The 16,971-nt window shown below is 36.1% G+C and overlaps 1 long non-coding RNA gene across 1 annotated transcript in view; it reads right to left on the bottom strand.

Annotated features, from left to right (window-relative positions):
- The window catches only part of LOC131421002 (uncharacterized), a 42,707-nt gene that overhangs the window by 21,957 nt on the left and 3,779 nt on the right, over window positions 1-16,971 (bottom strand). Inside the window, exon 2 of the long non-coding RNA XR_009223730.1 lies at window positions 6,351-6,481. This is a non-coding gene — a long non-coding RNA (uncharacterized LOC131421002). The remainder of the gene's footprint in view (window positions 1-6,350; window positions 6,482-16,971) is intronic.

The following is a 16,971-nucleotide window of genomic DNA, read 5'->3' as shown; positions in this document are numbered from 1 at the left end:
CTTTACAGGGTTATCTTAGGCTGGCTATATCCCTGGTCTATCAATCAAAGGGCCTAGCTCCTGTCTGGTGGTTCTTTCTATGCAGCTGTCTTCGGGATCCAGTAATGGCTCCCTCCCTAGCCCCTCAAACCTAAGCACAATATTATCCTTTGTGGCGTCCTTACACTCTGCCTGGATCTTTGTGTATAGTGTACATGTTAAACTCTTCTCACAACAGTCAATTTGAGTAGACTAACTCCCTGGCCAGGTCCCTCATTCCTGATACCACCACTATCACTTCTCAACTTGTCAAAAAATATGGGTTAATATTATGAAGCAGGAGAAGTTTACCTGCAGTGGCCTCTAACTTGTCCATCTAACTCCTCCAAATATACATTGAGTTTTTTTTCAGGACAAACACAGTATTTATTCATCTCTGTAGCCCTATTTCAGAATTTTGTATATCACTGAGCGGGTATTTACTTGTTTGAATGAATGAATTCCTTCTCCCTCTCTTTCAGCCGTGTTCTCTCACAATGCAACGAAGTACCTCTGTCAACAGACCACTAAGTTTGATGACTCATGAGTACAACCCAGTTCGGTCCTATCTTTGAATTTACTGCATATATATAGCCTTATTATTGGTGAAGACAGTGATATAAAGGAAAAATCATTGACATTGTCACTGTATTTAGATTTTATGGTTTTTCTGTAACCGTAATGAATAGTAGCCAAAAAATAAAATGTAAACCAGAAAATTTATGAAGTTATTGTGCATACATAAGGATAAATAGAAGAATCAAGAGATAATGTGAAGGGAAAAATGATATATAAATCACCAGATAGGGTAGCGTTTATTTCTTCCTTGAGAACAGGGCTTAAGACCCAATAAAACACCAGTAGAGCTAGTAGTAGTAGTAGACTAACAGTAGACCACTAAGTCTACCAATTAATTCGTGAGTATTAGTCTCCTTTCTTATTTGCTCTCTGATACTTGGAATATCTGTAACAGTTTTGGGTTCATCTCTCTCCTTCAAAGGTAGAAATGAGTGGATGGATCATTGGTTAATCTCAAAGGGGTGCTGTAAAAACAGAATGATCATAGAGTGTTATAGAAATCATGCAACATATTAGACCAATAATACCAGATATAAAAGAGATTACTGGGGGATTTGAGGGCAATGGACATCTAGAACTTGTCACTGAAATATTATGAGACATCTTTCATGAGCCTTTGGTCTATATTTGATGAAAATTCTCTTAATCCTGCTTCAGGTAAATGTTTCACTTCACTAAATCAAATGGAAATAAAAACTAAAGATGTAAGTAACACCATAGTCCTGGTTATAGAAGATATTACCAAAATAATACTTTCTCATAAATCTCAAGTGATTATAAACTCAAAAATATGAAAAGTCTGTCTCTTGCTCAAGCAGCCATTTTAATTCAGAAATCATTAAAGTTCTATAAAGAGGAAAGTTCTAGCAAGAAATCTACTGGAGTTCTCTTTGGAATGCAAGAAGTCTTTTCCAAAACCTGTGTTTAAGGATATATAAGTTAAGCTTGAGCTACTCTTTTGAGCAACTGCATCTATCTACAGCTATCCATCCATCCATCTCTCTATCTGTCCATCCATCTGTCTGTCTATCTGTCTGTCTATCTATCTATCTATCTATCTATCTATCTATCTATCTATCTATCTATGCATAGGTAGGATAAAGTGTCAGTGCATTCTGGTGGATTAAAAATGGAATAAAGTTAGAAATAAGAACTGAAAAGTTCTAAGGGTGGCTCCCCTATGATGTGGCTGAATATAGGAGGCTGTGTGTATGGAAAGGCTGGAATTAGCCTCTTATTTCCTGATCAGTAACTTTTGATGTACAGATGAAAAATTAAGTTGACAATGAAATATTAAATATATAGATATATAGAGCTAACAAGAATTAGTTAACTTCCAAAGATGAAATTATTCCTTATTTGGAATTGGACGAAAAACAATATGAGCTAAATGGTTTATTAAAGGTCTCTGTGTTGTGAATCAAATCTTTGCGAATTGTTGAGCAAGTTCTGCTAATTCTTTTGATGTCTCTCAGAGGAAATAGGAAAACATATATATTTTAAAGATTTTAAAATGAAACCTAATGTAACAATAATCATATCAAATAAATCACATTATATTAGAGACTTTATATAGCACAGAATTCTTCTTTCTAAGTGTAAAAGAATTTTTTTTTTAGTTTTGTGCTTTCCACATCATCTAAAATATGTCAGAACTATGGCTAAAAAGGGCATAGAAACAGTTGTTTTCAGTCATATCAATTTCCACAGCAGTTTGAAAAGGGCATTGTGCATATTTTGATGTAACTGCTCCATGACAATGTGGTGGATGAGTTTAGAGATCTCTTGGTATCATTTGTTTTGTTTTTCAAAAACACTTAATTGGTGAGAAATGTTCATTTTATGTACCATCTCAAAAAAATATATTACTCAAAAATAAAAGATCTTCTTTTATCTTTCACTTCCCTGACTATTAAAGACCAGATCAGCAGCATTTATATATTTATAAAAAGTCTGGCTGCCAATGAAATATTTAAATGTCTCCACCTAGCTGAGCTAATTCAAGCCAGTCAATATAGGCACAGCTTCCTTTATCCAGTCATACCTTGCCGGAGCCACCTTCAGAATCTCCCAGCCTTTATTTCTAACATCTTTTCCTTTTTAATCCAGCAAAACGAACTGACAATTTAGCCTACCCACCCATGTCACCTTCAGAGAAGGGCTAATGTTCTAGGGAAAGGACTTGTTGGCAATATCTCTGACAGCATTTCTTGTTCTAACCACTAATTTCAGCCTCGGAATATTCTAGTTGTCTGTTAGTATGCTAGGGCAGCCAACAGTAGCTAAACGGGAGAAAGAATTCCAGATGAGTAAGCTATTCTGTATTCTTCTGTGCACTTTCTCCTCCCATCTGAGCCCGGGGAAAAGTTGACCACAGAGACACTTTACTTGGTAGGTGGCTCCATTAGGGAGACCTAAAGCAAATCAAAAACCCCACTCTACCGATGGCAGCCTCAGCCAGCTGCCGGCTCATGGAAATTGCCGAAGATTTTCTAAGGCAGGCTGAGCAAACTCATTTTCATGAAAATCAGCTTTGAATATGAGATCCATCCAGATGACCTTTGATGTCCTTGTCAAGCCTGAGATTCTGGGATTCTGGGACACACAAAGTCTTGCTGTAGACATTAGGTGTATTAGAGTTACTTATCCTGTCTCTCATCCCTTGGAGATCTGTAATAGTAGCACTGAGGGGAGAAGAGAAAAGTCAGAATTTTGAGGTGAACAGTGAGAAGGTCATTTAGGTAGATACTGTTGGTTTTCTAATCCAACCTTATCCACAAAGCTTTTTTCACTAGCCACCCTCCAGCTAGTGTTAGCCATTTGACACATATCTGATCAAAAAGATATAGACTAAGGTCTCCAGGAATAAAAAGGCAAGACTCCCCTACAAAATTCACACTAGAGGTCCGAAGTCCCAGCTGCCATCTTGAAACGATGTGGGAGAAGACTACTGGATTGAGGCAGAAAGATAGAAAGAACAGGATCAATCAGAGTATCTGTAAGCAGCTCTCTCAGCTCTTGAGTGGCTCCCCATGGACTTCTTGTTATGTGAAATAAATAAACCTATGTGTTTTTAAACCACTATGTCTCTGTTTTCTGCCATTTTTAGCCAAAAAGCTCTGAAACTGATACAGTCACTAAGGTATAATATGTGAATAAGGGTCAATGGCCAAAATCATACACTTAGTGAATAGCAAGGAAATGACAAATCTGTGAAAGGGTGAAGCTGAGAACTGACTTTCAAGCAATCATCTGAGATTAGAGCAGTTTGATGTAAAAAGGAAAGTAAATGACAGGTCTCCATGAACTTGGTTAGTGTTCTGCTCTTAAGATCCCTGACATTGCCCCTCTCCATCTGTTTTCTATGGTCAAAATGCTTCTTTAAGACTTAAAGGCGAAGTGTGGGGTAACCAGCATCTAACAGTCTTGAGTAAGGATATAGGGACAGGATTTCAAGGTCCTGGAATACATCTCAAGATCATGAATTCATTACATCAAACACAAAGAACATTCATTTCTTCTAGACTGGAAATAGGAAAACAAATTAAAATTTATGCCATTTCATTTTGAGGAAGGAAGGCTAAGTCCAGCTCCAAGGGATACAAATTTATAAAATTTGTCATTAAAAGTTCAATCTCTTGGGGTTGGCCCCGTGGCGTAGCAGTTAAATGTGTGTGCTCCGCTACGGTGGCCCGGGGTTTGCAGTTTCGGATCTCCGGTGCCCATCGATGTATCACTTGTCAAGCCATGCTGTGGTGCTGTCTCATATAAAGTAGAGGAAGATGGGCACGGATGTTAGCCCAGGGCTAATCTTCCTCACCAAAAAAAAAAAATAAAATAAAGTTGAATCTCTTTTTAGAGTAATAACCATTAGGAAGAGGGAATGGTCTAATTTTCTATAAAATTAAGGTACTTATCTCAGAAATTTAAAATTCTGTTTGTTTTGCCTTATCTGTTTAGAAAAGCTTATGGTGAAATAGAGCATAATGAGAATTCTAAACTTGGAGAAGGCCTAGATCTAAATTATGCCTCCATCACTTACTACTTATGTAACTTTGGACAAACGGCTCTGATCTTCAGTTTGCCCATAAGTAAAGGGAAACAATATCCCTTCTATCTATTATTGTGAGACTCAAACCCATTGATTCATTCAACAAATGTTTGTTGATTGCCAACTACGTACCAGGCCCTTTACTGGACTTTGGGAACACAGAGTTATACAAAATGCACACAACCTCATTTACAGAGAATCTCTCCTAGAAAAAATATGTAACCAAACTTGAATAGATTGTGATGAGTAATATTCTGGGAAAAAATATGGAGGTAGGGAGGAAGCAACCTGATTCCTGAGACAAGGAGATTACGAAAGTGAAATGGCATTGTGAAGGGTAAAATATTATTTAGTCTAAATATAATATTATTGTTTTGAGCTATCCTCATTGGTTTGGCAATTATAATAAAAATTTATTGAGTACATATGTATGCTGTATCTCTGTAACCCAGATGTCAGATGGCTCTCCCAAGCAAAATGATCTTCATCTCAAATCACTCTTCTATACCAAACAGTAAACCTGATCTCTCCAAGATATTGTGACTTTTCTAGTGGGCTTATGTTCTCTCTGTCACTTCTGTGGCCAAGCTCCTGTTTCCAACTGTGCCCTTTTTCTATACCATGTTGAACCAGAGATAAAACTAAGCTAAGTCCCCTCTTTCCTCAGTTTCCCCTACTAACACCACAAACAATAAAATTCTCACATAATCACCAATGTGATTGGTAGATATCATTGAGAATTCTGGAATCATGGGAGGAATTACATCAACACCAAAACTGTATATTTGATGTTCTTGTTATTTAATGACTTAAAAGTCTTATGCACCCAGTCACCCACTGCCTGAGATCTACGAACCCACATGAGATCTATAAATTCCCAGGAACATAAATCAATTTTCTCTCATTGGCTCATGCAGAACAGCTTAGCTATCACCATATTTACCCAGGATCTCACCTTCTACCCCTATAATTCTCGAGATAGTTTCATAAGCAATTTATCATTTCTCACAACAATACTCAGAAGTGTACATTCTTCGTGGACATTTTCAGAGGAAATAACCTAGACTTTACATATTTGAAGTCACCTGCCCAAGGTCATGTAGCCAGTGAGTGGCAGTACTGGAATTCAAACCTGGATCACCTGATGTAAAAATCTCCATTCAATTCTCTGTATCCCTAATCTACACTGGCCTTCCTTTGTGTGTTTCATCAAGACTTTATTTTTTGAAGGTAATTTGAATATACTCCAAAGTTTTGAGAAAACACTTCCTTCCCCAAGATGTAAAATGAGCTTTAATTAAGGCAGAACTGCACCAAAAAAATATTTTCCAATTATGTTGATATAATTGTTTCCACAGCATGATGTCGCCTGGTATCAGCTTTAGCAGGCAGTGGGGACATGGTGATATTGGGCTATTACCACTGCAGGCCTGCTCTTAAATTAGACATGGCATTTGGAAACCAGGCTCTACTTCAATATTCTTAAACAAATATAGATGAAAACTTTTGTCTCTATTTAGACTTCCCACAGAGCTTCATTAATTCATTGCTGTCTGGCCCTTTTGGTTCCCCCTGGAAGGCCATAGCTGTAATGACGAGATACAAACCCAAGTGAATATTTAACTTCACAACCTGGCAAGATGCCTAGAGCAAGGCAATGACAGCTCACTATTCACGTTCCTAAGTAAATTTTGACACTTACCAAGTGAAAGAGTAGATCATCTGCTCATTGCCTCTAATGCAACCAGAAAGAAGGCAGAGATTCTGATGGGCTAAGACTTTTTCTCGGGGTGCAAAGCCAGGTCAGAGAGCTGCACTTGAGTCTTGCCAAATCTACTAAAGAGAAAAAAAATACTGTAGTTCTCTTTAAATATTTTTTATTAAGTTGTGGTCTGAGCTAGATTTTAAGCTAAGATACTTTTTTTGTTTTTCTTTTTTGAGACTTGTATTTTAAAAAATCCTTTGGTAGACTACAAAGATATCATATATATGATAAATAAAAATAAAAACATCTCAGACTTCTATAGCCCTTAATATGGGCCAGGCACTATTCTGAACCCTGTATATAAAAATATACTAATTCACTTCATCCCCTTTTAAGATAAGTACAGTTATCACTCCTAAGGCTCAGTGAGGTTAAGGACTTTATATGGCATGAAATAGCTAGAAAGTGTGTGTGTGTATATATATATATATATATATATATATATATATACACACATACACACATAAAATATTATGTTTGTGACAAGAAAGAAAAGAAAAAGGATGTATTAGCCTCTCCTATTGACTTCTAAGGAAGGTGGATCATCATTAACAAAGGTTGGTTGGCTTTTGAATCAAGGAAAATGGATTTAGGGGTTAGAGTGTGTAAGCATTGCCACAGATTTAAATTACACATAAAATAAATAATACGGAATGAAAATATTGAAAGACACAGAAGGAAGATCCCTGGTTCTGGGACCCAGAACATAGGAGAGGGAAAATAGAGAGCTGTTCTGAAAGTGTCTATAGAGAAGACTTGGTGGCTGAAGGACAAAGTAAATGTTTGGAAAAGAACAGAAATGACAAATGGGAATTTGTATTGATTTTTTCTATGTAACATTTAATATAAGCCCCCTTGTTGTTTTCAAAGAAATCTTCAGTAAAATACACATTCCTCACTAAATACTTGGTGAGTAGATTTGTTTTTTATGGCGACACGAAGCACTGGATTCTGCTAACACTTTGGAAGGTTAGCACAGAACAAAACCAGTGCCTGCCCACATGAGAACAACACAGATAGGATACGTGTTATACACATGTCAGCATTCCAACTTCATAAAGTCAACTTTGTTGACCTGGAAAACTTATCAGCGTGGTTAGAGAAAGGCATTCAATTCCCAAACTGATGTCCTAGATTCTAAAATGACCCGAAGGTATCATTTCTATTTACCAATTTCTTAGGCTAGAATTTTGGCACCAGTTTTGCATTCCACATCCAGATCCAGGGGCACCGGCTTCACTGGCAGTCCTCGTTGAAGACTCAGAGCCTCCCTCCAGCTCTTGAACTCTTAGAAAATAAGTCCCTTATTACACATTTCATAATACCCCAGACACTGGACTTTCTTCTTCATGGATTAGACTTCTTCACTAATCTCCTAGAAACTTACACCATCAAAACATATAGTATACAAGGCAAACTGTATATACTACATCTCTCCTTCCTGAGAGAAGATGAGATGAAAAGAACAGGGCTCTGTTAATAGATCAGAAATGGCCCATCAAGGGACGAATGGATAAAGAAGCTGTGGTATATATACACAATGGAATACTACTCAGCCATAAGAAACGATGAAATCCAGCCATTTGTGACAACATGGATGGACATTGAGGGTATAATGCAAAGTGAAATAAGTCAGAGGCAGAAGGTCAAATACCGTATGATTTCCTTCATTAAGTAGTAGATAATAACAACAATAAACAAACACATAGGGACAGAGATTGGATTGGTGGTTACCAGAGGGGAAGGGGGGAGGGAGGAGGGTGAAAGGGATAATTCGGTACATGTGTGTGGTGATGGGTTGTAATTAGTATTTTGGTGGTGAACGTGAAGTAATCTATGCAGAAATAGAAGTACAATGATGTACACCTGAAACTTTTACAATGTTATGAACCAATGTTACTGCAATAAACAAAAAATTAAAAAAAAAAAAAAGAAATGGCGAATGAATTGAAGAGCAGAGGAGAGGAGAACAGAGGAGAAGAGAGGCAAAGAAAGGAGAATCAGAGTGGCTGAAACCTAAGAGATAAGGATAGAAAATGACTCATGTCAAAAAGTTGCAAAACTTTACATCCCCTACTGTAGAGAAGTGTGTGCCCTGGCCATGCCTTCTCAAACGGTATATGGTATAGAGGCATATTTAGAGTCTTTAAGATAGAAAAAATAAATCTAGACTTGTTGGAAGATAGTTGTCTAAAAGAGTGCTTCTAATATTTTAGCATTCATTGAGAACCATTAAAAGAGGTTATTTATTGAAAACTCAGATTCATAGTCCTTACCCCAGATATTCTGATTCCAATGATGTTGAATGAGGCCCAAGAATCTACATGTTTAATAAGCATCCCAGGTGGTTCATATACAAATTGACAGATGATGAGATTTTAAGAAACACTGAACTAAAAGGGTAGTCCCCTGAGGGTTTCAGGCCAGAAAACACAGTAAGAACTGTGATCATATTTTGTTCTCTAGCTAATACTAGGCACTGAGCTCACTGACTCAGAACTGTTTCAGTGCTTCTGCCATAGAAGCTTAGTAGGCAAAATTATGTGAAGAAAGATAAAGAACTCAGTTAATGGTCCAACCAATACCTGGGCAATGCTTGAGTGAAATGTTAGTGCATTGTGGATTAATAGCGTGTTAACCTACACGCAAAGTTACCCAGGTGATCAGCCCGGAAATAGACACCATTATGTCTGTTACCTGTTCTTTGGATCCTCAAAATTATTAACAGGGAAGTTCACAGATCAAGTTTCCATCAACAACCCTCCAAAGACCTAATTCTTTGTATACTTGGTCTATAGATCTTCTGTAACTGCTTGTTTGACAATTCAGACTTATTTCTAACAGAGCACAGGTCCATCACGCAGATGCCAGAAAGGAAACGAAATTGAATACAATCATATCCTCTGTCAAGGTGAGCAAACTATTTCCCCATTTACTCTCCAGGTCTTTCTAATAATGTCTTGGTGCTATCAAGTTTCCACTACTTTTTTCCTTCATTGAAAGGTAAATTCATTTAGAATAATATTGTTTTGTTCTTTACTGGCTATGCCATACCCAGTGGATGTCCCTTATTTATCAGCCTGCCTGTTTTTTCATATGGTTCTTATCAAATGTGATATCTGGTCACTAATGGATGGTTTAACTTAAAGAAAATCTAAAGATATAGATAGATAGATATGTTTTATGTGTGTGTATATATATATTTCTGTCTGTATGTATATATATTAATGAATATATTTAAACAATATATATATTCTTATTTATGTATACATCCTGTTTTTATATACAATCATCCTATGATATAAAATAATTTTTGAGAGAAAAATTACAGAGCACTATAAAAGATATTCACAAAATTGAATTACAAGGAAGAAAATCATTTTGGACCCTTATTAAAAAAAAACTTGTTTGAGCTGCTATTTCCCTAAAAGAGGAGGGGGAGGACTATAAAAAAAAATAGCATTACCATGGAAATGTTATAATCAAATATAAAGATAAAAGGACTATCTCAAAAATATCTTCAGGGGCCGGGCCTGTGGCTTGGAGGTTAAGTGCGCATGCTCTGCTACTGGCAGCCCGGGTTAGGATCCCAGGCGCACACTGACGCACCGCTTGTCCGGCCATGCTGAGGTGGCGTCCCACATACAGCAACTAGCAGGATGTGCAATTATGACATATAACTATCTACTGGGGCTTTGGGGAGAAAAAGGGAAAAAAAGGAGGAGGATGGTCAATAGATGTTAGCTCAGGGCCAGTCTTCCTCAGCAAAAAAACAGGAGGATTTGCATGGATGTTAGCTCAGTGCTGATCTTCCTCACACACACACAAAAAATCTTCAAAAGAAAATACAGCCAAATGAGGTATTGTCAATGAAAGTATAAAACAAGTACAATTTTGTTATTAAAAATTTTGTTATTAATAAAAAATTTATTACTAAATCAAGTTAACACTGGTTTTAGTTAATGAGTATGTTTTCTTTTTATACTCTCAAAAAACAAAAAGTGATTCTGATAATTTTGAATCTGATTAGAGTACCTGGAAAGAAATATTAACATGAATCATCATTACAAATACCCAGTCATTCCATCAGCACATGTGGAAGCAAGGTGACCTGCAGAGCCGCTCATGCACAAACTTTGGGGTTTTTTTGTTGTTAATGATAGCTGCCAAAGAAGTTTTGTGGTGAGTAAGGTTAACTACTCACCCCACAATCTTGCTTTCAAGCCACAGTGAAATCATGTCCCAGTCAAATTCTGCCACAAATACAGATATTTATGTATTACACACGCAGTAACAAGTAAGTACAAAAAACAGCTCACATGACCTGTCTTACACACTCAAGGGCTTCTCTGCCATGCATGGAGGGTTCACTCAAGATAAACACCAGGGCTCCAGATTCAGGACTATTCCACATGCTGGCATCAGGCAACCAGAGTCCTACAGAATTAACAGTTGAAAGCAGGACAGTCTGGGGATTTAGCCTTGAGCGCTGTCCGCATGGGCAAAGGATTAAGGTCTCACTGACTCCATTCTTATGACATTTTCATGCAAGTATGAGAAAAGTCTTTAAAATATATTTAGTCAGTCCCCATATCTTGAATAACTTTAATTTCTGCAATAAGAGCCCATTTCTAACATTCATCAGGCTGATTAACAAGCAATGAAATCCATGAATGGAAATACATATGGATAAAGGATGAATCTATAGCCCTATGGCTTGAGTATAGTATTTTTGATATCAGGTTTGCTGTCCCTCCAATGTGGATTCTGGGTTAGGGCATTGGCCCCCAGGAGTGAAACATTTTTTTAACTTATCGGCATGTGTGCACTATCTCGTGTCATTAGTAAAGTATTTTACAGCAAATTACAGATGTCATAACATGGACTAACAAATTGCTAGATCAGCAATGGGATGTGAAAGATGGTAGGAAGACCTCACTATAGTAAGTGGCTCCCCACGCTGCTGCTGAAACTCTCTAGGGCACATTAGCAAGGCTAGGAGGACTGAGCGACACGCATGGAAGGCTGATGCTAAAAGTGAGCACTCCAAAGCCTGAAGAGCTTGCTGGAGCACGGGGTAATGGATTCCAAACGTGATGGGAGAATACCATAGTGATTTCCACCTTCTTCTCCCTCCATCTCTTACCCTTCTTATTCTGGAAGACATTTGATACCAGACTCCTGCTGCTTGGTTGGAGCTGTGGAGGAGGTGAGATTGGGTAGGAACCATATTTAGTAGATGTAGGTGGGTTAAGAGATGGATACAGTGAGGGGGAAGAAGACAGGGCAGAAATGGAGAATGATTCCCGGTTTTTACATTGTGTAACTGAGTAGGTAGAGGAGCCATTTATTCATTAGATGCAGAATGCAAAAGAACAGCCTTGAGCAAAATGTTGTTTGTAACATGTCAATTCTGTGGTTTAGGAAAGTCATGACGGCAATTAGTATGTTGCTTTTCCAACCACCTCCTAAATCAGAATAATCTCCTCTTTGATTTTAATGACCTTAAATTGTTTTCTGAGGGAGTTATTAGAAAAGCAAACTAAGCGGTTGGGATCATGACCATATATGGGCAAGCTCATGTTTTTTATTTCTTTATATCCAGAAAGCCTCTGCTACAATGTACTTATACAAAAATTAGATAGTTTTCTGACTAGAAGTATCAGAGTATTAGAAGACAAACATCTCTGATTTTAAGTTTGGACACTGCCCTCTGTTAATTGTGGTGACCTTGGGCGAGTAACTAAACTCTATGAGTCATAGGTTTCTCACCTGTAAAATTAGAATGCTAATGCCACTCATCTCTTCTTTACAGGGCTATGTATCAACAGTGTCAAAAGATAAGAAGTGGTTGTGAACTATAATTTATGGTATAAATGTTATTCTTATTTTCATAGTCATCATTGTTATAACAATATATTTTTTCTTTTTTCTTAAATATATAACTATCTCTAGGATCAAGTATTTAATGGTGTTTAATTGTTGATCACAATTAGATTAATATGCAACATAGGCGATCTATAGGTAATTTACTGCTTAGGAGGCCAATAGGCCAATTGAGGTAGGAGTGTGTGTGTGTCTGTGTTCTAGAATATTTTGAAATTTAAAAAGATACCCTGAATTTAGTGTTTTGTGATTGAATTGATCAACGTATCTATCATAGAATATATTGATTGCAGTATTCCCAATTCAAATAAAAAATGGAAACAACTACCCAACGTAAGATGGCTTTTGCTAATGACACATGTAGAGTTGTCCAAAAGATAGCTTTTACTAAAGTAATATCATTGTTGTCAGTGTCATAAAGAATAATTTCATCTGCCTTTCAGTAGCTTAAAATCACTATTTACTTCTTTAAATTTTTACTTTTGTTATTCTTTCCTGGAAAAAAACAAACAAACAAAAAGCAGTAGATGGCTTTCTTATATATCAATGCTAGTATGATAATTCACTAAGTTGGTTCAATCAGTCCAAATTTAGATCAACAATTCCTGCATCTGAGCAGGACACGTCAGGTCAAGACTTCCTGGCGTTCCTCTTTGCCTAAATCCTTCAGCTTTTTTTCCCTGCCCTTATACTCCCTCATCTGCAGTTAACTGAAAACTAAGATTAATTTAGAAATGCCCACTTCATACTATTTATCTACCAAAGTCAAATATTGAATGAAATACACTTGTACACACAATAGTGGCCTTTTCCTTGTGCAGTATAGGATGCGGTCAATCATTTGGCAATTCAATTTTGGCATACTATGAACTATTTGTTTGTTAAGTTCAGTACTCTGGGCAGCAAAAGCCTAGAGATGATTTTTCTTTATTTTTACAGGAAACTATTAAGTTTACAGAACCTCATGTTTATTTCACAGTCAAACTTGAACTATTGTATTGATAAATATTTAATGGCAGTGAGCTCAATGGTTATTGTCTTGTACATTTCATTTAAATGATGTTTTATTACTCTAAAAGTGTGGTGTGGTCCATTGAGGAAGGAAAAGAAGAGAGAAAAATCTTTCTGACCAGAGATGACGAAGAACTCAATTTCAATTTGGAGGAAAGAGAGGAATAGGAAAAACAACCAACCAAATGTTTTTTGAGGTCCCGACAGATTCTGGTTTAACAAAATTTCCATTCAGAAAAAAAATCTGGAAAACTCTATGAAAAATTTCAGAATCATTTAAGCTGACTCTTACAATGCCACAGATTCAAAATTATTTTGAAAGAGAAATATAGACAAATGATGATGGAAATTCTGACATTTCTACAAATGACGTTGCCTTAGGTTGTTCAGTGGGAGATGGGTGGAGGTGAGAAGAAAAAAGGATGTCAAATGAGAAGCGATTTCTGTAATAGATAAAGTGGGTATTTGGGTAAATGAGTAAAATGAAATATTAATCTCTGAGTGAAAAAGGACACTCTGGTTGCATTTATAAATGAAATTGAGCTTATAAATAAAAAATGCATCCCACAGTAAAATAAAAACAGATTTTGTTTTTGCAGCTGGTAGCTTTACAGTTCAATATAGTGGTTTTCACATTTTTCATGTATGAGGACCCCTTATAGATGCCAAAGATTATTTTAGAGCTCCACAATATAGTTAATGGACTGTCAGTGTCTGAGAAAATGACTAAAAGCTATTGTAAATTTAATGACACTTTAAAACATTTAAAAAAACAAAACAATGTCACAGCAGTATAAGCAAGCAAACAAACAAAAAAGATGTACCTATACAGGAAGCCAGATTAAAGAGACATGCCAGAAAGCTGACCAGAATGTCAATCTATAAAGGGCATTAAAATAACAGTGAAATAAACAAAAAGTTTGCCATTTAACTCAGGTCAAATCTGACTTGTTAAATTTTCACTGAATTGTAAGTTGGTCTTGCTTCTCTGCTTGCAGTAGATAGTGCCCTCAAGTGGAAATTTTATAACTCTCTTCAAGGGCCCCAGGCCCCATTTCTCCTAAATAGATATTGAACAATTAAAATAATACAGGCTTGAAGAGATGTTAAACTGTAGGCTCCCCAGGCATGTCAGTTTATCCATCCAGCAGAACATACATACAGTGTATAGTACATTGTATGCATATGGATTCAAATATCCTTTGCATTAACGCTTTGCCTACTTCTGATGGACCTAGAGTCCACAAATCAGGAATAGCTCAATTCGTCAATAGACTCTCGAGGTTGGAATGACCTTCAAGGATTCAATCACCCTTGGTCTTGATGTCAAAACTTCTCTTGGTCCCATTTGTCATGAGACCTAGTTTTGCCTTAGTATTTAGCCTCAGATTCTCAATGTTTCTATACTGGCATCTTGCAATAAATCACCCCTGTCATGAGTTAGCTTGATGGGCCTTGACCCTGCTCCGAAGAAGCCCTAACTAGGTCAATCTCGCTGGTCCTTCATACACAGAGCATTCACCCAGCTGACTGTAATGTTAGTTCTGTGCTTGTGCACAGTTACAAAGTGTACAAAGTTTAGTTCCCCCGTTGTATTTCAGCTATGAAATTCCCTCCAGGGGTCACGGAGTGCGTTTCTTTCCTTTGCTTGCTTTTCTTTAATCCCAACTCAGTTTTCATTTAAATTGGATTTATTGTCTCTCCTTCAAATCATGTGGACTCACTTTCTCCCTTTAAGAATTCGTGAAAGCAAAAGTAAGTGTGCTAATATGTTGTCACTCACTTAAGAGTAGATATGTTACTCTAAATACAAACGGCATATTCAACAGGAGTAACATACACATTAGCAAAGACAGGTTCCTGGCTTGGGGGCCTTAGCCGACTACCAGTCTCTTGCTAAGTTTCCTCCTTTTCCTATTGCTGCATGGGCACTGATGTTTTAGCTGCCAGCATCTGGGCACAGAAATGCAGCCAAGAGAGTGAATTCAGAGGATAATGTGAAGATGATGAAATGGTATATAGATCACTAGTCCGTGGCCTTTCCAGTTAGTGTGGCTGTATTTTGTAGTTCCTGGGCAACAGGAAGGTTGTCACTCAAAATGTTAATTGGCAAAATTTTCATAGGAGAGTACAAATATGTGAAATGATTTTTTTCTCCAATCACTAGGAAGCAGATTTAGGAAGACCTAGCAAGTCTAACTGTATATACATCAAAATTCATATAACAAACTTGAGTACAAAAGGGAGATAAGGACAAATTTGCAATCATAGTTGGAGATTTTAACACTCTCAGTAATTGAGATCACACCCAGACAAAGGCACATATACAAAAATAAAAATTATATTTTTGAATTTGAATATTTGAATTGAAATAACACTGCCAAACAACTTGAAATATCTCATATGTATAAAATACTCAGTCCAATAACTGCAGAATACATATTCCTTTCAAGTTGTACAGGGAACATTGACCAAGATAGATCGTATGCTTGTGTATAAAAAAATAGTCTCAATATACTTCAAAAGACTAAAATTTTACAGACTGTGTTCTATCACAGAGGAATTAAATTAGAGATTAATATACAAGATAGATAGAAAAATCAAAAATATTTGGAAAGTAAACAACTGCATATAAATAAGTCCATGGACAAAGAAGAAATCACATATAATAATAAATTATAATTTAAATATAGCATATCGCATTTGTGAGATATGTATATAGGCATAGGCAAAGTATTGCCCAAAAGCCATATTCAATCAACTGCCTGTTTTTATAAATAAAGTTTTATTGGAACACAGCCACATCATTCATTTTTGTATTGCCTATGACTATTTTGGCACTATAACAACAGGGTCGAGTAGTGGTGACAGAGACTGTATAGCTTACAAAACCTGACATATTTACTCTCTGAATCTTCAAAGAAAAAGTTTATTGGTCCTTGTCATAAAGCAATGGTTAAAGGGAAATAGTTTTAAAAGACTTAAGAAAGAAGATTTTTAAAATCAACGATCAAGGTTTCTACCTTAAGAAGTAGAAGGAAGAAAATAAAGATAAGAGTAGGGCAATGAAGGAGAAAAAAATATCAAAATAAAATTAACAAAGCCCTATTGCTTCTGAAAAGGCTAATAAAATAATAAACTGATTCAATACAATAGCAATATATATTATATATTGTAATTTTATATAAACATCAATAAAAATATATAATATAGAAAATAATATACAATATAAAATATATATTATATTATGACATGATATAATAATAGTATAATAATAATGACATAACAATAAACTTATTGCCATGAAATAGAGAAAACACAAATTACCAATATCATGAATGAATTAAAGTATGAAATGGATAATAAAGTAACATTATAAATAATTTTATGCCAATAAATTTCAAAATTTAGATGAAGCAGAAAATTTTCTTGAAAAACAGAATTTACCCAAACTGACAAAAGATGAAAAATAATTTTAATAGCCTAATATTTATTTGAATCAGAATTTGTTACCATGAATTATCATTTTTTCTTTTGTGAAGAAGAACAGCTCTGAGCTAACATCCATGCCAATCCTCCTCTTTTTGCTGAGGAAGACCCACCCTGAGCTAACACCACGAATTATCTTAAAAAAAAACTTCAGGCATATGGTTTCACTCAT

This window comes from Diceros bicornis, chromosome 24 (genome assembly GCF_020826845.1).
Source record: "Diceros bicornis minor isolate mBicDic1 chromosome 24, mDicBic1.mat.cur, whole genome shotgun sequence".
In the NCBI taxonomy this organism is placed as follows: Eukaryota; Metazoa; Chordata; class Mammalia; order Perissodactyla; family Rhinocerotidae; genus Diceros; species Diceros bicornis.
The sequence above is the reverse complement of the archived record's forward strand: the minus strand, read 5'-3'. Positions and strand labels throughout refer to the sequence as shown.